General features: G+C 42.8%; 1 long non-coding RNA gene across 1 annotated transcript; it reads right to left on the reverse strand.

Moving 5' to 3' along the window:
* Positions 1-973: 973 nt before the first annotated feature.
* Positions 974-27,495, reverse strand: LOC117072662. Its single transcript, XR_004432899.1, has 3 exons — positions 27,455-27,495; positions 21,939-22,091; positions 974-1,135 (listed from the first exon to the last, which is right to left on the reverse strand). It is a non-coding gene; the product is annotated as an uncharacterized LOC117072662 (long non-coding RNA).

A 27,495-nucleotide genomic window follows, 5' to 3' on the forward strand; every position in this document is an offset into this window, starting at 1 on the left:
TCTCATGGCAGATCACCCTCCTCTAAATTACCCAAATTTCAATTCACATGCCACTGTTATCCTAAAACATAGCCCAGAAATATATCTCTCCAAAAAAAGTTGCCATGATATCCCAGTGACTCCAGATGCAGAAAAAAAAATCCTTAGCCCAAGTACTGAATCTTCTCCAAGCCCCATCTCCACTATTCTCCACTCTGCTGTGTATGTCCCAGAAGCCTCACTTTTCAGGATGAACACTAGGAGCTCTTGCTTTCTGACTTTCGGTTGGGTTTAACCAAAGGGATATATCAGCACCTTGAGTGAAGTGTGGGGAGAGAGAGAGCCACCTTATTCTCTTCTGCCAGAACAAGGTTTTAGAAGCAGCTGCATTTCTCTACATAAGGCCACATTCCTGCCAGGCATCCTTCTCCCACAGCACAGCTCTTTCCAGGTTCTGGTAACATGATCCTCTTGCCCATTCAGGCCTAAAGGTGACAGTAGCTTCCCTCATTAAACTCTTCAATTTTATCCCATTTTTAAAGTGTGCCGTCTGCTTCTTGCCAAGACCTTGACTAATATAGAGTAATTCTAGAAAACAGACTCTCAAAAATGGATTTGGGGATTGAGTTGCCCACATATCTCATGAAAGCACAAGCAAACTCCTTGCCAGAGAAAAACACACACTGGTAATTTATGACACGCTATCATCATGAACACTCAAATGATCATCATCCCCTGACTATTCCCCTAAGAAGACTTGGATGATGCTTTACCAAGGAACTTAGAAATGTATTGGTAAGGGGAGCACCAGCACCCTTGAAAGCCCCTGAGGTGGTGATGTTATGCAGGAGGCGGTGGCGGAAGTTGGCATTGAGCTTCTGGAATTTTATGGAAATAATGGGATCTCAGGGTGGTAGAAAGCAGATGGCAGCACTTAATCATCACATGCAATTACCTTAGAAGCCAGGAAAGGGATCAGAAAAGATAAGTAGACACAGGTTGCCTTCATGTGCAAGGGAAAACTGCATATATTATAAGGGCTCTGTTCACTCCCTGGCCCTCTGTCATAATACAGTCCAGGATGATCTTGATTGCCTTGATATCGTGCAGAATATAACACTGGTCCAGTTCATCATTGATATTGTGCTAGATGGATCTGGAAAACAGAGAGTAATGAGAGCTCCAGGTGTCAGTGGTCTGGGAGAATGGCAGCGTATCATCGCTTCAAAAGTATGAGACAAATATTTTACCTTGACTCACTTTCCACAAAGAGGAGTAAGGTTTGGGGGTTCTCTTTGAATTTTAGGAACGTAAGCGTGCTGCTCTGACCCAAGTTCTGGGTCACCTGTGAGGCTGCCAGTTTTGATCTAAAAAGGCTCTGCAGCAGAGCCAGAACACCATCCAAACTGCCTAGCCACCAGTCATATCCAACTGAATTGGAATTGGAAGTGTCTGTTGCAGACAGAGATGCTGAATGGAGGCTCCGGCTAGCCACAGTAGGAGAAGCACAGAACACTTCCCTTGGGATTCACAGTATGGCTGTGCCAACTTCTGCCAACCAAAATTGTCCATTAAAAAGGCTGATCCAGGTTTGATTTGCTACTAAGCCTAGTAAGGACTAAACACCTGACCATGGAACAGCAAGTGGCTGCCTATCATGAACTGGGTGTTGTTTGATTGACCACATTACAAAATTGGATATGTACAGCAGCATCTCATTGTCAAATGGAACTGGTATGCATAAGATTTGACCTAAGCAAGCCTAGAAGGGACAAGTGAACAACATAGACAGGTGGCTCAGCTTCCCCTGGCACCTGCTCCTCCTACTGCATTCCCTCTTTCCCAGCCCCAACCATGACATCTTGGAGAGCTCTCTATTACTAGTTAGTGGGGGAACAGAAAGTGTGGGCTGGGCTACTGGTGAGTTTTCCAGTCTACTGGCACCAGACAAAAGTGAAAGCTGATTGTATTACAGCCTATTTAGGTGTGCCCCTGAAAGACAGTGGGGAAGAAATATCCTCCCAGTGATTCATATTTTGGGAAATACATCTAGGCGTCCACTTCATGAGCAAGAAAAGATGACCTCATGTATAAATCTATACTGATGCACAATTAATGCCCAAAGGGTTGGTTAGAAGGTCAAGTGTTTGGAAAGAACAAGATCAGAAAAAAGGTGACAAGGAGGTCTGAAAGAAAGGTAAGCAGATAACTTCTAGGAATGAGCACAAAGTATGAAGATACTTGAGACTCACATTGATTTCTACTATAGGACATTCACTGAGGAAGACAATCTCAGTAATCTGGTGGACAAGGTGACCTGTCTGGTGGACACCACACAGCTTCTTTCTCCAGCTACCACAATGCTTGTTCAATAGTTCCATGTATAAAGTGGTCATGGTGGTGGAAATGGAGCCCACAAGTGGGCATAAGATGGACTTTTCCACACCAATATGGATTTGGTGACCTGCAGTGCTAAGTACCCAAACAGCCAACAGCAAAGACCAACTCTGAGTATCCACTGTGACATCTTCCTGGGCAGCAAAATGACTAAAGAATTTTTTATAAAACAAAATGGATCCACTTTACAAGGCTGTTCTCTATTCTGAGATTAGGTCCTTCTACTTTTTGGCATGAAAATATGTTTTATTTGATAACATAATGATACTAGGAAATAGTAGGTTTGTCGTTTTTATTATTTGCTTGTTACTCAGTGTTTATACTTGGCAAAATAAAATGTGGCCACCTTATGTTGGTTTCTGGAAATTTTACTAGTTTGTGAAATCTAAAGGTCTAGAAACTATGTATTGGATGTTTTAATTAAGAGTACTGTAGCTGCTGGCAATGGTCAGTTCCAGCCCTAACTCTTCTAAGCTCTGAAGAAAATTTATTTCACCTTTGTGGACATCAGTTTTCTCATTGACCTCATAGGGATGGGGGGAAATTAAATGAGGTATTGCATAAAATGTGCTTCTTTCACTCAGTATCTGGCACTATAATAAGACCACAATAAACTGATATTATCATCAGTTTATTATATTTTTATAATATTTTGATTGATAAACATATAAATCTATGATGTTTTGCAATATCTACACATTGAGGAATGGCAGTAGGTGAAATGACGCATCTCATCTACTCGTGTTTTTTCTTTTTCTTATTTTTGCTATTATTATTACTATATTACAATCATTAGCACATTTGTCAAAAACAGAGCAAAAAAGAAGTTATTGGATATGTTCTGCTCACTTTGAGTAGGTGTCTCAGAATGCTACATCTCCTACTCTCAGGACACAGTGCAATTTCCTGGATTAAGCACTGATCTTAGAATCAAGCAAGGGACCTCTCCCTAATTACTTCTCATCTGCAAAATGAGAAGATGAGAGGAAATGGTCTCCAAGGTCATTTAGGGCATTGACGTTGTTTGGCTACAGGGAACATTTCCAAAGTGGTCCTAAACTCGGTGCCTCTTCATTAAGAAAAGAGAATGATTGGGAGGCCGAGGCAGGTGGATCACGAGGTCAGAAGTTTCAGACAATCCTGGCCAACATGGTGAAACCCCGTCTCTACTAAAAATACAAAAATTAGCCAAGTGTGGTGGCATGAGCCTGTAATCCCAGCTACTCAGGAGGCTGAGGCAGGAGAATCGCTTGAAATCGGAAGGCAGAGGTTGCAGTGAGCCAAGATCGCATCACTGCGTGGGGGGTGGGGGGAAGGGAGAGGGAGAGAGAGAGAGAGAGAGAGAGAGAGAGAAGGAAAGAAAAAAAGAGGGAGGGAGGGAGGAAGGGAGGTAAGGAAGGAAGGAAGAAAGGAAGGGAGGGAGGAAGGGAGGGAAGGGAGGGAGGGAGGGAGGGAGGGAAGGAAGGGAGAAAGAAAGAAAAAGGAAAAGAGAATGAGTGTGGGAGTACCACGACTCAAACATGTTTGCTTTCTTGCCCCTTTATTTTTAGGCACAATTTACAAAACATAAAATTAACCCACTTTACAGTGTGCAATTCAGTGGCATTTAGCACACTTAAAGTTGTGCAACTACCCCTTCTACCTAGTTCCAAAACATTTTCATCATCCCAAAAGAAAACCCAATTACCTATTCAGCAGTCACTTCCCATTTCTGCTCCTCTCCCCAGCACTTAACCACCAATCTGCTTTCTGTCTTTATGAATGCACCTATTCTGGATATTTTGTGTAAGTGGAATTATATAATATGTAACTTTTTATGTCTGGCTTCTTTCACTTAGCATGTCTTCAAGGTTCATCTATGCTGTGCCTTGTTTCAGTACTTCATTCCTTTTTATAGCTGCATAATATTCCATTTTATGTATATACCACAATTTATTAATCCATTCATCCATTGAGGGACATTTGAGTTGTTCCAGCCACTTCTTAATCACCCATTATCATTTAATGATTCCCAGTGTCATTATTCCTGTTTATTTTTTAAATTTGCCTCCCTTATTTTTCAATAAAAGACATCCAAAACCATTCAATGCATCAGTTAACAGTAAAGGATCCATATTCCAGCAGGGCCTTATTTCAAAAGGCATTTTTTGGTGAAACAGCATCCTCCATGACCCAAATCATCTCCTTGCCTCAGAGAGTGGTGATATTTAAAATGTGTACTCTAGAAAAAGCCCTGAATGCAAGAGCTACACTGACTCCATAATTTGCAAATGACTGTATCTATAAACAAACAGCAAACATGTTTTAGACAAGCAAAGGAAAACAGAGTGGCTCAGTGAAAACTTTGGAGGGCAGGTGGTATGTTCTGTCATATCAAGAGATAATTTTGGACAAGTCAGTAAGATGGCAGAGGTGGCTTGTCTTCACAGCACTGGTCTCCTCTCTGAATGTGTGATCAGAAAGAGCTCCTCCCTGGGTATCAGAGGGTAAATACCAAAAAATACCCTTCTATCAACTCTTCTACTTCTTCCCAGTCACTCAGTCCCGTCAATGCAAACCAGCAGCATGAGGACTGCTTCTCTAATTGGATAACCAACTCGCAGAAAGAGCAGGAAGAGTGCAGTTCCACACCAGAGGTCATGTAGCCTGCTGAGTCAATTATGTGATTTGGAAGTAAACCTAAGTCCAAGGCCTCTTGATACGGGTTATCCAAATGTAAGGATTTTGTTATCACTTGCTTTGTAGTGCCTTTCCCTCCCACTTAGATTCTGCTGCCTCATATGATGAATCCTGTCCCTGAAACTGCCTCACCCAAAGTTGTGTCTACACCCTACTGAGAGAAATGGAGATCTGGCAATGATCCAGTTCATTTGATCAACATAGCTGGCGGAACCAGATAATTTAAGCTCCAAATTTCCCCATTAATCAAAATAGTCTGGTGACGGATACATCTGCTTTTACTTTGGGTTGTATAGACACAGTTTAATTGTGCATTTCCTAAAAGCAGAATTGTATCATCTGTAACATTCATAGAGCTCTTCCTGCCCACATTTCTTTCCCAGCCTGTTGACTGAACAGATAACTCAGTAATTAAAATTCATAATCAACACATGTTGAGTATTTTTCCTCTTTCTCCTGTCTTCACAATCCTTTCCACTAACTTCTAGGTGATTTGCCAACTGTTTCACTCCTCAGAAGTAAATAGTAGACGTTATCTTTGCATAGGACCACCACATTGGTCATCTTTCTTAACCCTGTCTTCTTTCCTATATCTCAGCCCCAAGCCCCAAAACCTCTGGAGGCAGGCACTGCAGAAACACTGACAGTTCTGACTCTATCTCAAAGCCCAGCTGGAGAATAATGCCACTGGGTCAACAGCCCTGATCCCTCTCATTGGAAGGTCTGTGAGTCCTGGACAAGTTCCAGTCCTGGGGCCACTGGAATGGAACCTGACCTGGCCAACCAGACCTTGTGTTGAACAAATTGAAGGAACCACCTGGTAAGCTGGCATGTAGCAAAGGCTGCAGTTAACAGGAGGTAAGAGGATCCTTTGCAAAATGTTTGCCTGGGGTCACCAAATGAAAGCATTCTGAAAAGAAAGGCCAAGTATTTGATTTTGACTTAGGTTCTCTGGGAGTTGGCTATGCAAGGGTCACAGTTGGCATTAGTGAGTGCCAAAGATTATATGACTCCTGAAGCAAACCTAAACCAAAATTATGTTCAACTTCCTTAACTGGACAGGGACCCCACAAGTCAGGTCTTCTGGAGTCCATGCATGCCTCCCTCCCACATGGTAGCAGTTTCTTTCCTCCTCACCCCTTAGCAAAGTCCTCTCCATACACGGATCTCCTTCTCTTTCCATAACAGTCCTGAAGCACACCTGACTGAGATGTCAGCCTGTCCCCCTTCAATGCCCTGAAGCCTTGCTCAGAGCCACAAGGAGTTTGGGCTGAGAGAGGTTGCTGGCTCTTTAAAAATTTAAAGCATCAAGATTCAAAAGCTGTTGCATAATCCAATTAGAGAACCACTTTTAACTGGCTTGTGCATTCCTCCCAGACTCACCTTCATCAGAGCACATAAATGAGGATGCTCCTCACAGCTCCAGAAATCTGTGAAGCCGAGATGGTATTTTTAACGCAGCCATTTTAAACAATGTCTGCGCCGAACCACTTTTGCTTTCGCTGTTGGAGCAGGTGAGGAGCTGCCTAACAGCTGAGCTCAGATTCGACATGTGTGGCCCAGGGTGGGCCTTGGATTTTTCAAAGGGTAAGGTTTTCACACGTGGAAAAGCACTCAAGTGTTTTCAGTATTCGTGGCTCAGGATAGCTCCTTCATGCGTAGTTCACAGACAAACAAGAGGCATCTAACAATGGAAATTCTATCACCTTATCTGTTTTGCTCTTTCTCCCATCTGGAAAATGCACGCACACACCTGAGTAACTCATTTTCTTCTTGAATTCCAAAAAACTTTTATGATTGTACATAGAATCTTCTCCACAAGTGCTCAGGAGGGCTCTGCATGTTCCTTAAACACTGAGGAAAAAGATGTCACTTGACCCTGTAGCCTGGAATTCTTTTTTTTTTTTTTTTTTTTTTTTTGAGACGGAGTCTTGCTCTGTCGCCCGGGCTGGAGTGCAGTGGCCGGATCTCAGCTCACTGCAAGCTCCGCCTCCCGGGTTTCACGCCATTCTCCTGCCTCAGCCTCCTGAGTAGCTGGGACTACAGGCGCCCGCCACCTCGCCCGGCTAGTTTTTTGTATTTTTAGTAGAGACGGGGTTTCACCGTGTTAGCCAGGATGGTCTCGATCTCCTGACCTCGTGATCCGCCCGTCTCGGCCTCCCAAAGTGCTGGGATTACAGGCTTGAGCCACCGCGCCCGGCCGCCTGGAATTCTTGATCCTGTAGCCTGGCATTCTTGACCCTATAGCCTGGCATTCTTTGATCCAGCCAGAACCTGACCTAGAAGCAGTACAATTTCCTGAAGTTGCGAGATAAATAGGATGCTGGCTTTCCAGCAAGTGAGAGGCCAAGTGTCAGATTCCCTAGACTAAGGGGCAACATGGCACAATGCCCCATAGCCATGCCTTAAAGCAGCCTAAGATTGATCAGGACAGGATATCCCAGAAGCAGGGCTACCTGGTGACAGAGCAACCTCTGTTGCTCTCTCTGAGGGGAGACCTGAGGCCCCAACACACCAGCTCTCTTCCCAGAAGCCTGCGCAACCCCACAGTAGCCTTGATTCTCTGGTCCCTCAAACGTGGTGGCTCAAAAATTGGGAACCTTTGGTCTCCCACAGCCCCCCACAGGTCTTGCTACCTTTGGTGGTGAAGTGGTCCGGAATATATCACTGGGGTATAAAAATTATTTTAAGCAGAAGGTATTTGAGTTTCTGAAATCCTTTATCTGCCTAAAAGCAGAGCCTCCCAAAAGAACTCAAAAGAACTCAGTTGGCATAAACCCCTCCCAGGAGTTTCTTGCAAACAGGGAAGATTGACTCTCCTCATCAGACATGAGCCCCTATCACAAAATTACATCTCCCATCTACCCTCCTAAGTGCCCATTTATCTTTCCAAAAGTCATTTTTCTCCCATAAATATCCTTTCTCCCCCCCCTTTCCTTTCAGATGCTATATAAGCCCCAAATTTTTTTTTTTTTTTTTTTTGAGACGGAGTCTCACTCTGTCGCCCAGGCTGGAGTGCAGTGGCAGGATCTCAGCTCACTGCAAGCCCCGCCTCCCGGGTTTACGCCATTCTCCTGCCTCAGCCTCCCAAGCAGCTGGGACTACAGGCGCCCACCACCTTGCCTGGCTAGTTTTTTGTATTTTTTAGTAGAGACGGGGTTTCACTGTGTTAGCCAGGATGGTCTCGATCTCCTGACCTCGTGATCCGCCCGTCTCGGCCTCCCAAAGTGCTGGGATTACAGGCTTGAGCTACCGCGCCCGGCCTAGAAGGAAGGCTTCCCTGACCGGGAATCGAACCCTTGAGTAGCATTTTTTGTGAATTCTGCACTTACATAATTAAATCTGTTCTTCCCTCTTGCTAACCTGTCTTTTGTCAGTTTAATTCACAGGTCCCCAGTCACTAAATCTAAGATGGGAGAGGAAGACTTTTTCTTCCCCTACAGTGGGGAGAGAAGTGTATCTTCCACTTTCCCTGCAACCCACACTCTACCCTCTGCCCTCTGCCCTGGCCTAGGAGGTAACAAGATGGACTCCCTCAGCGGGCTCCCTTTTCCTCTGTTTGCCAGTTTGGTTTGGCCAACAGGGAGCATCAGCAACAGCTCAGAGCACAGAAGAATGAGGTCATGGTGTTTATGCCCCTAGCTCCCCGCACTGCTGTGGGGTCACTGTGGCGTGCGGCTCCTGAAAGTCCTGGCTCCTGCAGGGGGACCCTCTCCACACAGTTACACGCAGAGCCCTTCTGAGCACTCTAGGAGAAGATTGTATGTACAATCATAAAAGTTTTTTGGAATTCAAGAAGAAAGTGAGTTACTCAGGTATGTGTGTGCATTTTCCAGATGGGAGAAAGAGCAAAACAGATACCGTGATAGAATTTCTCCTGGCAACTACAGTACCCCTTGAAGTTTTCCTATCCCTGCTCTACCTTTGTAAATGGTCCTATACGAAACCTCTTCAAATTTCCCAGTGTGGATGTGCTACTTCTTGCCAGAATCTCCCCTGATGTGTGGGGAAAGCAGAAGGTGACCAGGGACCTGGGGGCCGTCTAAATGATCTTTGTGCCTAAGTCCATTTCTGAGGAGTCCCTGGACTTCCACTGCTCTGTGCCCTCACTCCTGACCTGGCAGCAGGGAGATGGCTGACTTTTGTGTGCCCTTGGGGTGTGAAAACATTGTCACTGCTCTTGCCACAGAGGCCATGGACCTTGTGCTGATTACCAAGATGAGGGTCATAACAGGGTAAAACACCCCCCCCACACACATTCCAGCACCCATGAGGAAAAAAACAACCTCATCATTTTATGTCCCTCTTGCAAGAAAGTTTATTAAGTTTCCCCAGGGTAAGAGGACTGATGAGCAGTGGCACTCACTGTGTATTCAAAAGGGCCCCCCTATAGTGACACCATCTTGGTGGGTCCCAAGACAAAGCACCATCCTCTTCACTGTCGTCCCACAGGAAGCAAAGTCCTCACCTAACTGGACACTCCTCTTTGGGTCTCTCCCTACTCTCCCTCAAAAATATGGTACACCTCTGCTCGTAACCCACTCACTTGCACTATTTTATGGGCCACGCAATTCCATCTAAACTCCTTGGCCCAGCATTCAAGGCCTCTCAGAATCTGACCTCAATCTATCCTTCCATGGATAGCAGGTACTCCTGATCAACAAATCAGTCAGGTGATCAAGGAGCTAATCGGCTGAGTCAACGGTCTCAGTCCGCCTCATAGATGATATGGCCCTGGGTGGTGGGGTAGGTAAGATGATGAGAATATAAGATCATGCAGACATCAATGTAGTAAAAGAACAGAAAGGAATTTTGAAAAGGAGAGAGTAGCCTGAGCCAAGGTGGGGATGGAGAAAAGGGGGAACCACAGCTTCCTTGGATGTGACCTTCGGCAAGATTGGAGGGGTTGTGAGTGAGCCTGAGCCCCCTGAGGAGTGGCATGTGACGTAGAACAAGCTGCTGGCAGCTCCCAGGGGAAGCAAGGAGTTGGAGTATCAAATGCTCCTGTGGCACCTGCTGGAGCCCACCCAACCTTCCAACCCTCCACACCAGGGAAGCTAGGAAAAGGAGGCAGGATAGGCTAGAAGAAGGAAGGGAAAAGATAGGTACAGTCTTAAAAGTGAAATTCTCTGGGTTCTGAAAATGTCCTCTATCCTCACACCCTCTCTGCCCTTCCTTGGCATTCAAGAACCAGGATCAGACCCTGGCACTTACGGAGTAAAAGGAGGCATCAGGAGTCCAGGCTGGGAGGCAGGGGTCGGGGTGGTAACTGTGCTGGGGGCCCTCCTGCCAACCTTTGTGCCAAGACACTGGCTGAAGCAGCTGAGGATGGTCAGGAAGCCCCCAGGCAAGCAGAGGGGCTAAGGATCCTTGTGTCCTGACATCAGGGAGACATCCACCTCTTCAAGATCTCCCTGGTTAAAGACGTAAAGGGTAATTCACAAAAGAAGAAATGAGTCAAAAAGCACATGTAATATCGGTCGACTTCACCAACCACTAAAGAAATGCAAAATAAGACAGGATATAGTTTTTCATATACCAAACTCTCAGATCCCTAGAGAAAGATAATACTCCTTGTTGGGGAAGGCTAAAGACACACAAGCAATTATGAATTGTGGGTGGCCGTGTGCAGCAGAGTAGTTCAACAGTAAGCATCACAACCCCGGAGAGGAGGCACCCCTGCCAGCCACCATCTCAATGGAATTTATCCCAAATGACAAATTCAGGGTGTGGCCAACATACTAAATCTCCTTGGATGACTGCCTTTTGTTCAGTTTTCAATTCTCCATAGTAGAAAACTGAAGATGATAGTTATTCCTTTAAACAAACAGTTCTTCATTATGTTATCAGCTGAATGGGAAGAGTGGTGAATTTAGTATTTATTTATTTAATATTTTATTTTTCTTGAGACAGAGTCTTGCTCTGTCACCCATACTGGAGTACAGTGGTATGAACATGACTCACCTCAGCCTCAACTTCCTGGCTTCAAGTGATCCTCCCACCTCAGCCTCCCAAGTAGCTGGGACCACAGGTATGCACCACCATGCCCGGCTAATTTTTTGTATTTTTGGTAGAGGCAGAGTTTCACCGTGTTATCCAGGTTGGACTCAAACGCCTGGGCTCAAGTGATCCTCCTGCCTCAGCCTCCCAAAGTGCTGAGATTATGGATGTGAGCTACCACACCCAGCTGGTGAATTTAGTAAGAAAACAGTACATATATGACAAAAATATCACCTTAGTGGCCCTATAAACACAAGTCCCAAATTCATTAACTTTCTACTCTAGGCCTCAGTTTTGAATTTTGTTTCCACTGTTCCTTTTCAAAAATAGTTCAACTTTTTATGCTCAACATTTTTAAAGTTGCAAAACTTAATAATGCATATGACAAATAATTTAATATGGACTTAATCCATGCTGTGTCAGTCAGAACAGATTCAGATGTGGTAACAAATATTTCCCAAATTTCTGGGGCCTGTAACCACAAACGTTATTTCTTACTCAGGCTGTATGTCCCAGACAGGTCAGCGGGAGCATCTGCTTCCTGTGTCCTCACTCAAGGACCCAGTGTGCTGGAGCCTCCTTATCAGTGGCTTTGCTCATTATCAAGGCAGCAGAAGACAGCCTGTGGGGTATTGCACCAGCAATTACATTCTACAGCCTGGAGACACCTTCATCATGTCAACTACTCACAGCTCTAACCAAAGCAAGTCACGTGGCCAAACAACTTCAAATCTATCCTTCTGGAAGGAAGAAAGCGAGAACTTAAGCAAACCATTTTTATCTCTACCACACAGAGAAGGCCAGGGAGTTTGCCTCCAGGGTACCAGCCTTAGGTATTGGATGACATAATTCATTCCTGAAATTTTCTGAGTGCATTGTGAGGAAAGAGTAAAAAGGATCAATCCCTTTAACTAATTCTTTCAGTGACTAACTCTGGAGTATTTGTGCTCAGGATTGTGCTAGGCAATTAGGAAAATTCGAAGAATTTTAATCCCAGTGTTTTTAGGTGCTGAAGCTTAGTTGAAGGGGTAGAATCTGCTTTACAGAATTGTATAGACCAGGGGTCCCCAACCCCAGTACCAGTCTGTAGCCTGTTAGGAACCAGGCTGCACAGCAGGAAGTGAGTGGAAGGAGAGCAAGGAAAGTTTTATCTATATGTACAGCCACTACCCATCACTCACATTACCACCTGAGCTTGGCCTCCTGTCAGATTAGTGATAGCATTAAATTCTCAATGGGAGGGATCTAGGCTGCATGCTCCTTATGAAAATCTAATGCCTGATGATCTGTCACTGTCTCCCACGAACCCTAGATGGGACCCTCTTGTTGTAGGAAAACAAGCTCAGGGTCCCACTGATTCTACATTATGGTGAGTAGTATAATTATTTCATTATATATTACAATGTAATAATAATAGAAGCAAAGTGCACAGTAAATGTAATGTGCTTGAATCATCCTGAAACCATCCCCCCGACCTTGCTCCAGTGCATGGAAAAGTTTTGTCTTTCACAAAACTAATTCTTGGTGCCAAAAAGGTTGGGAGCCCCTGGTGTAGACTATGTAAAGGGGAAGTGACCATACATGACAACGATGTAAGCTATGTTTTCTGAACCTGCTTGTAAACTTCAGAATCACTTGGGGAGTAGTTTTAAATAACACACACTTGGGCTCTAGTCCTAGAGATGTCAAATCTGAAAATATGTGGTAAGATAAAGATCAAGCACATGAATTTCAAAAAAAACGCTGTAGGTGATTCTGGGCCCACCCCAGGTTAAGAACTCTTGAAATATGAGAATCCTACAGTCGTGCTCTTATGGGACAAAAGGATATCACAGACAGTAAACACTTGCTGGAGTTAGAGGAGAAAGAACAATCTGTGGCCCTGGGGTCCGGGAAGGTTTCAAGCAGAAGGTAGGCCCTGGGCCCTGGAAGGATGCCTATGTAGGGCTAAGTGGTCATAAGAGGTGAGGAGAGGCCAGGATTCAGGACTAAGTGTACATATCTATAAACTATATTGAGGAATAAAGAATATTCCAATCTAGTGGGAACTTAAAAAATCACAATGATAGTTAGAACTGAAGCTTTCTGAAAAGTGAGTACTCAGATTACAATAATATCCAAATTGTATAGAGAGCCTTTGAGTCTGGCATAGTTCCTGAGTACTTCAAACAGTGGCAGGCACGTGGTAAGTGTTTCATTAATATTTGTTGAATGAACTAAATTATTAATGAGTCAATTATGAATTGAAGAACTGAGGGTTCAACTTCAAAACTCAAAGAAGGTAGTTAATGGCTGTTTACAAATCTACTTCCCCCAGAGATTAAAACAAAATGTTATATGACCCTTTAGTTCATTTTAATAATAAATACAAGCTACTTCTACTTCCATAAAGAATTCCCAAAGCGCACTGATATGAGTTGAAAAAACAACTGAGATTGTCTAAAAGACAAAAGCAGGTCACAAAGAAGCTAACATAACATAGTGGTTAAAACCAAGAATGTTGGAGTCAAAGAGAGCTTGCTTTGTCACTTACCAGCTGTGCAAGCCTGGACAAAGTCCTTAATCTCTATGGAAAGCCAGGATAATAACATCTAATTCATAAGAATATCCAAACTATAAAACCAATTTAGAAAAATCTGGTAATGGAATGGAATAGACCAGTGCATGGTAACAATTACCTGGAACTATCCCCTGTGACAGATGAGGATATCAATACCACACTCAACTGAAGCAGCAGAACAATTCGCATGATAAAACTCTAAAGGTCAAACCACACAGAGACAAGTGACCACTACCTCAGCTGATACTGAATTTCAGAGTTTATTAATTTATACAACTGCAATCAAAACGCTGGACATTTTGCCTGATGCTTAAACTACCTTGTTGATAGTTGAAGAAAACTCCCTGGCCGGGCGCGGTGGCTCAAGCCTGTAATCCCAGCACTTTGGGAGGCCGAGATGGGCGGATCACGAGGTCAGGAGATCGAGACCATCCTGGCTAACACGGTGAAAGCCCGTCTCTACTAAAAAAAAAAAATACAAAAAACTAGCCGGGCGAGGTGGCGGCGCCTGTAATCCCAGCTACTCGGGAGGCTGAGGCAGGAGAATGGCGTAAACCCGGGAAGCGGAGCTTGCAATGAGCTGAGATCTGGCCACTGCACTCCAGCCTGGGTGACAGAGCGAGACTCCATCTCAAAAAAAAAAAAAAAAAAAAAACTCCCTGCATTCAGTTTTCACAAATCACTGACACACAGATGATTTAGCCAACAAACTTTCTTTGCATTGGCCTGACCTGTATTTACAAGGTTCTCTGTTGGCCACTCCACCTCATTCTCTTCCCAGCCCTGTGCCACTGGCTTAAACAAACACATGCATCTGCTCACAAGAAACACACTCAGGTCTTTGTCTCTTCCAGGCAAAGAAACAAAACAAACAAGTAAACAAAAAAGGTTGATATGATAAACATTGAGCCAACCACAGTTGTTGGCTAAAGGACACTAAACTGGCTAAACTAATTTAAAACATCAAAACAGGCTTGAGGGGATGAATGCACAATTTTGGATATGAATCCAACTGAGTGGCTCCATAGCTGGCCAAATAAAAGTAATAATAATAGTAGTTCGTGTTTTTAAGCATACACCATATGTCAGGCATTATACTATATGCTTCGTCTGAATTATCTTGTGCTACTGACACAACAACCCAATAATATGGTACACTTTTATCCACATTTCTCCACTAGGCAGTAGTAACACTGAAAGATTGAGCAATTTGCATGCAGAAGCAGAAAATCACTAAAACTCAAGTTGTGATGCACTGACCTCATTTCCTATGCTTGGCTATTGCACTTGAATCTCAGGAATGCCATGGCTATCATGCCTCTTGATTTTAACACAGCATTCAACAAAATTTCCTGAAATCTTTATGGTCAAGATCCAAAAATTTAATCTAGATATTAGGAAAATAAAGTAAATGTGTGATATATTGATGAGCCATGGTCAGGTCAATGTTGATTACTGCCGTTATTTTTCTTGAATTTTATGAAGGATGGTGTCTAGTTAGGTCCTATATGTCTCTGTCTTAATCAAAATATTACTAATTTGTGATGAGGAGAGAAGAACACTTGAACATACTTACATGTAACATTTATATATTATGGATAATATTGTGAATAATTATGAATAAGAAAATTAGGATTCAAAGACTTTCAATAGGCCATGCTTTTATTCCGTGTTTGTAAACCACCTATAAAATGTCAGGCACTGTGGTGGGCACTAGAAATAGAGAGCTGAGAGGCAGAGTGTCTGGCCTCAAGGAATTCATAGTCTGGCCCAAGAGACTAATAGTCTACAAAATGTACAAGTTGCTATTGTTGAATTAAGTATAGAACCCAGGTTTTGGATTCAGACAACCAGCTAATCAAGGGCAAGATGGGCAGTAATATGATTCAATGGCCGCTGATTTAGAAAGACTTTGGAGTTTGTTTTGCTATAAGCTCCATGATTCAAGAGCAAAATACTGCCATCAGAGGCACTAATATAGTCCTGGAAGGTATTAATGACAGTGTAGCCTTCTGAAGAAAGCAGAAGATAAACTAGAGCTGTGAGAAAAATTGATTCTAGCCACAGCATTGGGTTTACTTCTGAGTACCAATATCTAGGAGGTGAGGAGAGACAGCTATAAATGGGAGAAGGTAATGATGACTCTAAAACATCAAGTCCTGTGAGGAATGGTTAAAGACAAGCAAAAAAAAGAGAAGAATTAGAGGAGTTTTGGTAGCTGTCTTCAAATATCTCAAGACCTGCCAGGTTAAAGGAAGATTAGACATCAGCCCTTCTCCAAAGGGTAGAATACATATCAATGAGAGGAAAATGTGTGGCAAGATCTTGAAAAACTACAAACACAGCAAAATCAATGGAAAGAAGACAGAAAAGCCCAAAGACAGTGGTCAGCAATTGGATCAGCTTTCTCCCTGTTTATCTCGTACAGGGTGTCTGGACAAAAATAAAGGTACCTGAGATGGTTTGTAAGGAGGAGATTGCAGTGAGCACCTTGTCCAGCAATCTGCACCAAAGGGAAGCATTTCATACACACTCCTGCACAAGAAGCCAGCTGTGGGATGGAATCTCTGTTCTCTAGGAAGCTGAGATTGGATAATCTGAGTGTGAACAATACACACCTAACCTGACCACAGGGCAAGAAAGAACACAGGCAAAGTCCCAGGGAAGGTCCTGTTCCTTTAGAATTTAAACTTGAGGAAGTTGCCAAACCCTGAGAATGAATTCTTCCCTGGAAATGTCTCTTGGGGCAGACTTTTCCCCTCCAACACTTGCCATGCTAGTCCTTATCACCTCAATCCCAATTCCACTACCCAATTCTCAAGTGACATTCCCTCTACTTTAACAGGACATTGAATTTTTGTATGGGGGTGGTGAGAGGGTGAAGGGGGTTGGCCATGAAAGATATTTAAAGAAGATGACTTTGAAAGTCATGCAGGGAAAAAACTGAAGGAGTAATGTTGAGTTCCCCAAGATGAGAAAGTGCATTCCCACCCCTCCCTCTGTGTTCAAGACCTCCCTTGCAATGTTTCTACTCATAATAATAAACATCGGCCACCAACATTCACTGAGTGCTCACTGAATTATTCTCTAGCTTTTTTCCTGAAATAAAGCCTTGCGATTTACCCCATCTTACAGATGAGTAAACTGAGGCACAGAGTGGTAAAGCAATCTGCCTAGGACCTCACAAACAGGGGTAACTCTTGGTTTCCCTCCTCCCCCATCTGAACACAACCTGCCTCTGAATTCAACCAGCTATGCTAGTTTGCCATCTAAATACCTAACTGCTTCTTACGCCAATTCAAGGCCTTTAAAACCAATAATCATTCATCATATTTTAAATAATAAGATTGTGTATAGTGGAAATAATCCTGAGTTGAGACTTTTTTTCAAGTGACTTCAACAGAGTTTTGGTTGTTTTTCTTCCCTGGGCCTCAGTTTCTTGTGAAACGAAATCTGGTTTCTTGATGGAAAAGGCCTCACAGGTCTCAGGCCGTCTGGCTCCTGGTTGCAGTCAGTTGAATGTAGCACAAGCAAAAATCATAGTTCATTAGAAAATACCACTAAGCCATTTACATTCATCTTTTCTTTTCTTTTTACCATTACAAAGTCAAGCTAACCCCAATCATATAACATTGAAGAAAAATCCCGACCTTTTCTGACTTTGTCAAACCCGCGTTGAGAAAGTAGAGAGAACTTGGGGCAGGGCCGCCCAGCGCGGCGGGGACAGTCGGGGGACGGGGGACGCACCGAGGCCACCGTGCTCGCGCAGCTCCGGGTTCTCTCCCAGGCCAAGCTTGGCGCTTGGCAGCCTCATTGTCCTCTCCCTGAGCCTCTCCTCTCGGGTCCAGAGCTGCGCGGATTCGGGACAATCCCTGGGTCAGACTGACCTCTAGGGGCAGAGCGGCAATCCGCAGCCAGGCTCCCGCGCACACAAAAGGAGCCACGGGAGGCTTCCAGCTGGAGCCGGCCAAGAAAATCTGCGTGGAGTGCTCTCAGATGCAGACACCACAAAGCCAAAACATTAACATTTTGCTTGCTATTTATTCAGCCTCTCTGTCTTTAATTCCCCCTCGCCAAGTAGCCTCCAAATGTGTCTCTTCGAGTATCAGAGTGATCAGTTTGGATTAAAGTATTCCTTCTCAAAAGATACCTTAATTAAAATGTATGTGGTGGGGGAGCAGGTGGGGAGAAAACTCTGTACTTTTCATTTTTCTTATGAGGAAAAGAAATGAATGAAGTAAATGGTTAAAGGAAGTGGGGCGTGGCCTTTTGCAGCATGAGATAGAAAATGTTATTTTAAAGCTATCTGTTTCTTTCTGGTAATTGTTTAAATACTTTGAATAGTGATGGCAAGAAGATAGCAGCAGTAGCAGGTAACATTTACTGAGTGATTAGTATGTGTTAGGCATTGTTCTAAGCGCTTTTATTTATTATGCATATTTTATTATGAGGCAACTAAGGCACAGAGAGGCTAAGTAACTTGCCCAAGGTCACACAGTTGGCAGGTTGCAGTTAGGATTCTACTCCAAACGGTCACACTCATAGCCTCCTCTTTTTTTTTTTTTTTTTTGAGACGGAGTCTTGCTCTGTCGCCCAGGCTGGAATGCAGTGGCATGATCTCGGCTAACTGCAAGCTCCATCTCCTGGATTCACACCATTCTCCTGCCTCAGCCTCCAGAGTAGCTGGGACTACAGGCACCAGCCACCACGCCTGGCTAATTGTTTTTGTATTTTTAGTAGAGACAGGGTTTCACCATGTTAGCCAGGATGGTCTCAATCTCCTGACCTCGTGACCCGCCTGCCTCGGCCTCCCAAAGTGCTGGGATTACAGGCGTGAGCCACCGCGCCCGGCTGCCTCCTCTCTTGACTACTATACTGCAGTCTCTTTTAAGCTGCAGCTCTCAAGGCATTTTTCAAAACTGAATTTATACTTTCAATACCTTCACCCATTAATGGAAAAGCTCTGCTAACACCTAGGTAACTCAGCACCCCAGTTTACAAGGAAAAATTAAGGGTTTCTCACAGAGGTAGGAAAGGGAATGGTGTTTTCCATAGGGCTGCATCACTGTAATAGGTAAGGACCCAACTCTAAACATCAGTCCCAGTGATTCGGGACATCACTTACAAGTTCTTTGAGTGAAGTCCTTAAATTATTGACTTCAGTGTTCTCATCTCTGGAACGAGAATAGTAAAATACCTTTGTCATAAAGTTCTTGTGAAATGATATGAGATAATGTATGCTAAAGTCTTAGCACAGTGACTGGCACAGGCTAAGCAATCAAAAAGGTAACTAGTTATTTAGCATAGTTCTTACTGTTGTTTGTTATTAAAACCTCGCTAGGCAGGTTCAGGGTGATGGAGAAAAAGATGTTTATAAAGTTGATTTCCACATGGAGAGTATATTAGTCAGGGATCTCCAGAGAGAAGAACCAAGAAGATGGTTATACATACACATATGTATACATACACACACACACACACACACACACACATATACATATATATAATGAAAGAGAGAGAGATGATGAGAGTGTATTTCTTAGGGGGATCAGCTCATGCTTGGATGGGGAAGTGGGCTGAGAAGTCCCACAGTAGGCTGTCTGCAAGCTGGAGAACCAGGGAAGCTGGTAGCATCCTCAGTGCAAGTCCAAAGACCTCAGAGTCAGGGAAGTAGGTGGTGTAACTCTCAGTCCAAGGCTAAAGGCCTGAGAACCTGGGGGACAACCAGTCCCAGAATCCAGAAGCTGCAGAACCTGGAGTTCTGATGTCCAAGGGCAGGTAAAGAATGATGTTCCAGCTCCAGAAAAAGAGAGAAATAATTCATCTTTCCTCTGCATTTTTGTTCTATGTCTCCAGCCAACTGGATGGAGCCCACCCACATTGGCCAAAGGTGGGTCTTCCTCACTCAGTCCACTAACTCTATCTCTTCCGGAGACACCCACACAGGCACACCCAGAAATAACGCTTTACCAGCTATCTGAGTATCCCTTAATCCAGTCAAGTAGACACCTAAATTTAACCATCACTAAGAGGAAAGGAAGACTCACACCTACAAAGTGCTGATGCCAGGCAAAAACTTATTCTCAAGAAAACATCACTGCAGTAGATGCTGAGGAAGAGTATGCAACCTGTGGTGGGCGAGATGACTCATGCCCCCCGCACATCGAGAACCATGCCCAGGACTCAATGATTAAAAAATATTTATTGACATTGCCTATGAAGGATTCCCTTCAAAAATTTTAAGCCTGAGTCTGATCAAGCCTGTAGACCTAACTACCAATTTATGAGTAATACAAAAGACAGAAGAACATACTAAACCATGCCATGGCACGCAATCAGCAAAAAGCAGACTGTAGGGAAACTCTACAGGACAAAGGATCCAGTTTCTTTAAGAAATAAATTACAAGAAAGAAAAGAGGGAGCAGGAATGTATAGATTAAAATAGTTTGAAGAGACATAGCAACCAAATAAAATAAGTGGACTTTGAATCCTGATTTGAATAAACCAACTATAAAAAATATTTAACAGACATTTACGAGACAGTTGTGGAAATTTAAACATTGACTAGATCCTTGATATTCAAAAACGACTTTATTTTTTAGAAGTGGTAATGGCATTGTGATTGTTTTTTAAAATGAGTCCTTATCTTTTGGAATTACTTACTGAAGTATTTGTAGATGAAATGGCATAATATCTGGGATCTGGTTCAAAATAATCCATTTAGGGGTGAAGTTGAAACAGGATTGGCTATGTACTGGTTCACTGCAGTAGCTGGGTGATGGGTACATGAACGTTCACTCTTCTCTGTATTTTTGGCATATATATGAAATTTTCCATCTTTTTTTTTTTTTTTTTTGAATGACTGATCTAACCATGGGTAAGTAAGGAATCAGGTGTAAAGTCCTATATGTCTTCAAGTACAGAGGTAGGAATACCTGAGTATACTGTAAGGAAAAGTGAACAATCCAGACCCCCATAGGTGACATAAAGGGAGTTAGTGACACACGTTAGGGCAGAAATATTGAGGCCTGATTCTGAAGAGCCACGTACCAATGGTAAAAAAAAAAAAAAAAAAAAAAAAAGCAGCTAGCAGCCTGTGACAATTACTATATTTAAAGCATATATTTCCTCATTTAAACTCTATAACCACTCTCTAATGTTGGATCAATAATTAATTCCAGGCCCCGCACCATGGCTCATGCCTGTAATCCCAGCACTTTGGGAGGCCAAGATGGGTGGGTCTCCTGAGGTCAGCAGTTTGATTCCAGTTTGGCCAACATGGTGAAACCCTGTCTGTACTAAAAATACAAAAATTAGCTGGGCATGGTGGCAGGTGCGGGTAATCCCAGCTACTCTGGAGGCTGAGGTAGGAGAATCGCTTGAACTCTGGAGGCAGAGGTTGCAGTGAGCTGATACCGCACCACTGCACTCCAACCTGGGCAATAGAGTGAGACTCTGTCTCAAAAAAAAAAAATTAATTATACTTTACAGAAGAAGAAAGGGAGGCTTGCAGAAGGGGTGCAACTTATGCAAGAGCACAGTTAACAAGCTGCAGAGTCAAGATCCTACCCCAAAGAGTCTGTCTGAACAGCCCACAGTATTAACCACTGCTGGTAGGCAGTGAGGGCCAATGTAAGATCTGGGCTTGGGCTTAGTCAGAGCTGTGCTTTGTGAAGATTTATCTGGCAGTAGCATGTGATATGGCTTGGAAAGGAAAGATACTAAAAGTAGAAAAAACAAAAGATACTGTAGTTGTTCTATATTACAATAGTGAAAACTTGAAGAAAGAATAAGGAAGAAATGACAAAGGCTGATATCAGAAATGAAGACAGTAACAACACATAAGGATCAACAGCAGATTGGATAGAAAAGACCAGGGAAAGGAAACAAAGATAGCTCTGAACACTGGAGGATCTTGAGAAAGAAGAAAACGCTGGTACCACGGGGAGAAGCACATATATATGCTATTATATTTGAGGTAGCTATGTTTCCCTGAACATTATTTGCTATGGGGTATGCAGTATTCAGATTTCTTTTTACAAAACGATGCTTTGCTTCTTGATTTATACATCATTACCCATTTAATTTTAGCTGTGAAGTTTAAAATAGACATCTCTTTTCAAGGGAAAAATAATCAGGCTTTGATATACGTTTTTGTCTCACAATTTCAGGGACACCATTGGATTCTAGTCTGTGGAAATGGTACTCCCAGGAGCTTGTTTGTTGAGGGGCAGCTTACATGTGCAGGCAGAAAATCAGAATCCCTGGTGCTCCTGGTGATCTCTCTTGTGCTTGAGTTACTAGAGGTGGAAAGAATTCTCACCTTCTACAAGATGAGTGTGAGGCCCAGAAAAGTAAGCAGCTATCACAAAGCCACACTGCTAGATGTTGGTAGCAGCAGCCTGGAAGTCAGGGCTCCTGTTGCTCTGTTTTGTACCATTTGAACTCCATCATCTATCCATGGGGCTTGATGATCCTAAAACACAGCACATAGGAGCAATAACTGTATTCTTAAGAATACCTCCAGTGAACTACTAATTTCTCACATTTTTCAGATTAAGAAACCAAGAATCAGAAGCCACATTTGCAACTGAGGTACCAGTACACTGACTTGGCTCGTTGACAGTTGGGTCTTCCAAGGGTACACCCATTAATTTTAACAGGAATGAACATGATTAATTGTTGTCACTCTGGGGAGGGTGCCTCAGCTCCTTGCTCCCAGGCTCAACACCAGCTCAGCATGAATATGTTCTCCACCTACTTGGTGAAAGCATGATGCCAGGTTCTGAAATAATGAACTTGACCTAATTCTATCTCCACTGTATGATAAGATGATCTTAGAGAGGTTTTGTTAGTTTGTTTAAGGGCCTGTTGATAAATTAACAAGTGCAGATTTACTAAGCCCTAGACATATGTCCAAGAACTCAGCCTGTGTTGGAAAAGTCCCTAAACTCAGGGCAGGTAGGAGAGCCTGATCCAGCATCTTGGCCCAGCATCCAGATAGAGTTACACTGGGATCAATGGCAGAGTCTTCTGGTGCCAAGCCTGCCTGAGGCACTCAAACACATCTGGTCACTCTTTTGAAAAGGCAGAGACTCAAAACAACAGGGAAATTTATTTCAAGGAGCAGGATGAGCTGCTCCATGCTGCTGTTGGTTGATCTCAGCAGAATAGGTGTGTCATCAAAGATAGGCAGAGAACACCAAGAAGTAGACTCAAGCTTCCTGTCAACCACAGCTTTGAATCTGGAGCAGGTTGAATAGTAAACCCTTAGGGTCTGCTAAGAAGTCACCGAAATGGGAGGAAGCACATAGCAATGTACCTAATAGCAATGATCCATCATGCCAATAGGAATCAGGGTGACTTCTGCCACCTGGGATGTCCCATGCAATTTCATTCCAGAGACTTGCAGAGGAAGAACTCTCCTGCAAGGACTTCATTCATGGGCAAAGGGGCAGCCTCAGGCTGAGATTGGCAGTGTGCCATTTGAGAATTTGGTTATAAAATTGGAGTGATAGTTGATCAAAGTACATTATGGATGACTGACATCACTCACCTATTCACTTTCTGGGCCAGCTACTGTGCTAAACACTAGAGACCATAAGAATAAACAGGGTGTTGGCCCCTACCCTGGATGACTTAATAATTGAGTAAAGGGTACAAACAAACTCTTATTTACAGTGTGTGATTAGGTCTATAATAGAGGCATGAAAAAGAAGTGCTGTGGGGACTTAGAGGAGAAGGTAACTAACGCTACTTGGGGGAAAAAATGGTCAAGGAAGGCTGCACAATGGAAATGACAACTGAGTAGATATCACATGAGATTAATTCACCAGATTGGGAGAAAGAGCATTCCCAGGAGTAGGGATGGCATGTGCAATGGTGCAGCAGGGTTGAAAATAGAAGGAATAGAATCTTAGACCTCTTGTTATGGCTTTATAACCTTCCATATTAGATGGCTGATAGGTCTAATTGTGGTCTCTCCCAAATATATGATTTAGGTCACTCTTATTATTTTCATTAGTGCTGACTCTTACAATTGCTCATTTGTGACCAAGAATAAAGTGAGCAAAGTGGTGGAAAAATGAGGCTTTCCTTTAACTTACAAAAGTTCAAGGAAATAAACTTTCAATGTATGGAGTTAAAATAGCCACTATGAAGCAACTCCCTCCCACTCAACTCCTTAGACACATCAGAATTTAAGAATTATTTGTAGCTAAGCATATACTTTGCTAACCATCTCTCAGCACTGCAAAAGCAAGGAGGTCATCAGTAGCTAGAATTTTGTAGTTTCCCACTAAAATTTCCAGTCACCTTGGATTGTTCCATCATACCATTTTCCAGAAAAGGCTCATTGCTTGCTTATTCCTTCTTGCAATGAAAGGTGTTATGCTCTCTGCAAAATTCTATTTTTATTTTAAATGCTCAGTTGGGAACTTTAAACTTTGTTTTGCTAAGTCATTTGTAACGGAAGCTGAACAAATAACATATGATCCAAATTCTATAAATTTTTCTCCTAGCTTCAAAGACTTCCACTCCCAAGAGCTTGAACTCTGGCAATTGAGACAGCCATGTGGTTAGAGCGTGTTGCAGGGATAAGGGTAAAAATTTCCATAAGAATAGCATTCAGGGCTAACACCGTTCCACCGCCACAAATGGAACATTCTCCTCTGCCCCCAGCCCTTCTGTCTGCATTTTTGCTACCCTTGCCAGCCATTCTGGTTCTCACAACAACCCCAGCAGGGAAGGAGCTAAGGACAGGAGTGGAAAATGGAAAAAGAAGCTCCCCAAAATATAAAAATACTATAGAATTTCCCTTTATGGTATCCCTGAATAGAGTCCACCAAATAATAGCATTTATTGACCATTTACCATGTGCCAAGCACTGGGAATACTAAGGCAAACGAAAAAGCTCCTGAGCCTCATGAAGAATACATTCCTGTGGGGAAGATAGAAAAGATATGCCATACTGCCAGGCATTTATAAGCAATGTCAAAATGGCAAGCTGGCTAAACAGATAGAGAGTTAAAGTGTAGGAGAGGTCTTTTTTGTTCAGAGAATCAGGGCAAGCCTCTTTTAGGAGACAATATTTGAACAGAAATTTGAAGTGAGGAACAATCCAGGCAAATATTTGATGGAAATTACTGGATTATTTTTGGGGAGGGAAGTGTTTAAGTGCCTATGCCCAGAGTAGGAGAGTGGAGGCAGGCACAAGTTTCTCAGCATCGAAATCAGATATGATCACTCCTGGTGATATCCTTCCTATGAACTCCTTGTGATATCCTTCCTATGAGACCTCCTGGTCTGTACCCCAACTGTGTTTTGGTCTTGATAGTGGTTATGATTAACATGATTTTAATTTTGTCAACATGTTTCATAAGCCATGAAACTATCAAAGGAGTGAATCTGTGATCCTAAGACCCATATTCTACATAGAGGAGAGAAGAACCCATTCAAATTTAAAACAAGTACATGAAGAACTTCTTTTGACATGGATTTGCATTCATTTATTTCTATCAATAAGATACAAACATGATAATGTCTATTTCTGAAGCTTGTTATGACAGTAGTAATATATTATACTTCCTTGGATGATTCTCTCTGCTTAACTTTTCTGTCTTTTTATTCTTTATTTTCATGTTATAGGATATATATTTAACTTTATCTTTCAATTCTTTAAAATGTTTAATTTTAGGAAAAGATGCTAATTTCCAAGAGCTCTTTTATATTCTATGATTGTTCCTTTTTCATAGCTCAATGTTCTTATTTTATAGACACAAAACCTTCTTGAACTTCTCCAAGCATATTAAGCAGAGGATTAAAAAAAAAAAATTCTTCTGTTTTCTTATTTAGCAGTTTTCTTCTAGGATTACTGTTCTATTTTATCTATCATGGTAATTAATTTTATGTTGCTGTTTTCTTTGTATACAGTGATAACTGATGTAAAACTAGATTTATTTTTCAATGTCACTGGTGGTATACTCTTTGTTGTTGTAAATGGGCATCTCCCTTTCCATCACTTTACTCCTAGGTCTTTTCCAATAATAGAAAAAAAATCCATACATATCAATATTAATCTTGAATGTAAATGGGCTAACTGCCCTCAATTAAAAGGCACAGAGTGGCAAGTTAGATAAAAAAGCAAGACTCAACAGTATGTTGTCTTCAAGAGACCCATCTCACATGCAATGACATCTACAGGCTCAAAGTAAAGGGATAGAGAATAAAATCTATGAAGCAAACAGAAAACAAAAAAAAAAAATCAGGGCTTGCTATTTCTAATTTCAGACAAAACAGAATTTAAACCAACAACTATCAAAAAAGATAAAGAAGGGTATTACATGATGGTAAAGTGTTCTCTTCTATAAGAAGAATTAAATATTCTAAATATTAATATATACAGATGTGCCAAACACAGGGCACCCAGATTTATATAACAAGTTCTTGAGACCTATAAAGACACTTAGATACCACACACTATCAATGGGAGCCTTCAACACCTGACTGACATTATAGACAGGTCATCAGGGCAGGAAAATAACAAGGATATTCAGGACTTGAACTCAACACTTGACCAAATGGACCTAACAGTCATCTACAGAACTCTCCACCCAAAAACAACAGAATATACATTCTTCTCATCTACACATGGCACATACTCTAAAATCGACCCACACAATCAGCCTAAAACAATTCCCAGCAAATTCAAAAAAACCAAAATCATACCAACTACACTCTTGAACCACAGCACGATAAAAATAGAAATCAATACTAAGAAGATCACCCAAAACCATACAATTACATGGAAATTAAACAACCTTCTCCTGAATAACTTTTGGGCAACAATGAAATTAAGGTAGAAATAAAGAAATTCTTTGAAACTAACCAGAACAAGGATATGACATATCAGAACCTCTGGGACACAGCTAAAGCAGTGTTAAGAGGAAAGTTTATAGCACTAAATACCCACATCAAAAAGTTAGAAAGATCTCAAATTAACAACCTAATATCACACCTGGAGAAACTAATAAAACAAGAGCCAACCAACTCCAAAGCTAACAGAAGACAAGAAATAACCAAAATCAGAGCTTAACTAAATAAAATTGAGACACAAAAACACATACAAAAGATCAGTGATTCCAGGAGTTGACTATTTGAAGGAATAAATAAGATTGATAAAACTACTAGCGGCCGGGCGCGGTGGCTCAAGCCTGTAATCCCAGCACTTTGGGAGGCCGAGACGGGCGGATCACGAGGTCAGGAGATCGAGACCATCCTGACTAACACGGTGAAACCCCGTCTCTACTAAAAAATACAAAAAACTAGCCGGGCGAGGTGGCGGGCGCCTGTAGTCCCAGCTACTCGGGAGGCTGAGGCAGGAGAATGGCGTAAACCCGGGAGGCGGAGCTTGCAGTGAGCTGAGATCCTGCCACTGCACTCCAGCCTGGGCGACAGAGCGAGACTCCGTCTCAAAAAAAAAAAAAAAAAAAAAAAAACTACTAGCTAGAGGCAGAGCAAGATGGCCGAATAGGAACAGCTCCAGTCTCTAATTCCCAGCGCAAGCGACACAGAAGACTGGTGATTTCTGCATTTTCAACTGAGGTACTGGGGTCATCTCACTGGCGAGTGCCGGACAATCGGTGCTGGTCAGCTGCTGCAGCCCGACCAGCGAGAGCTGAAGCAGGGCACGGCATCGCCTCACCTGGGAAGCACAAGGGGGAAGGGAATCCCTTTTCCTAGCCAGGGGAACTGAGACACACAACACCTGGAAAATTGGGTAATTCCCACCCCAATACTGTGCTTTAAGCAAACGGGCACACCAGGAGATTATACCCACACCTGGCCAGGAGGGTCCCACAGCCACGGAGCCTCCCTCATTG

This window comes from Trachypithecus francoisi, unplaced genomic scaffold (genome assembly GCF_009764315.1).
Source record: "Trachypithecus francoisi isolate TF-2019V2 unplaced genomic scaffold, Tfra_2.0 Lachesis_group4, whole genome shotgun sequence".
NCBI lineage: Eukaryota > Metazoa > Chordata > Mammalia > Primates > Cercopithecidae > Trachypithecus > Trachypithecus francoisi.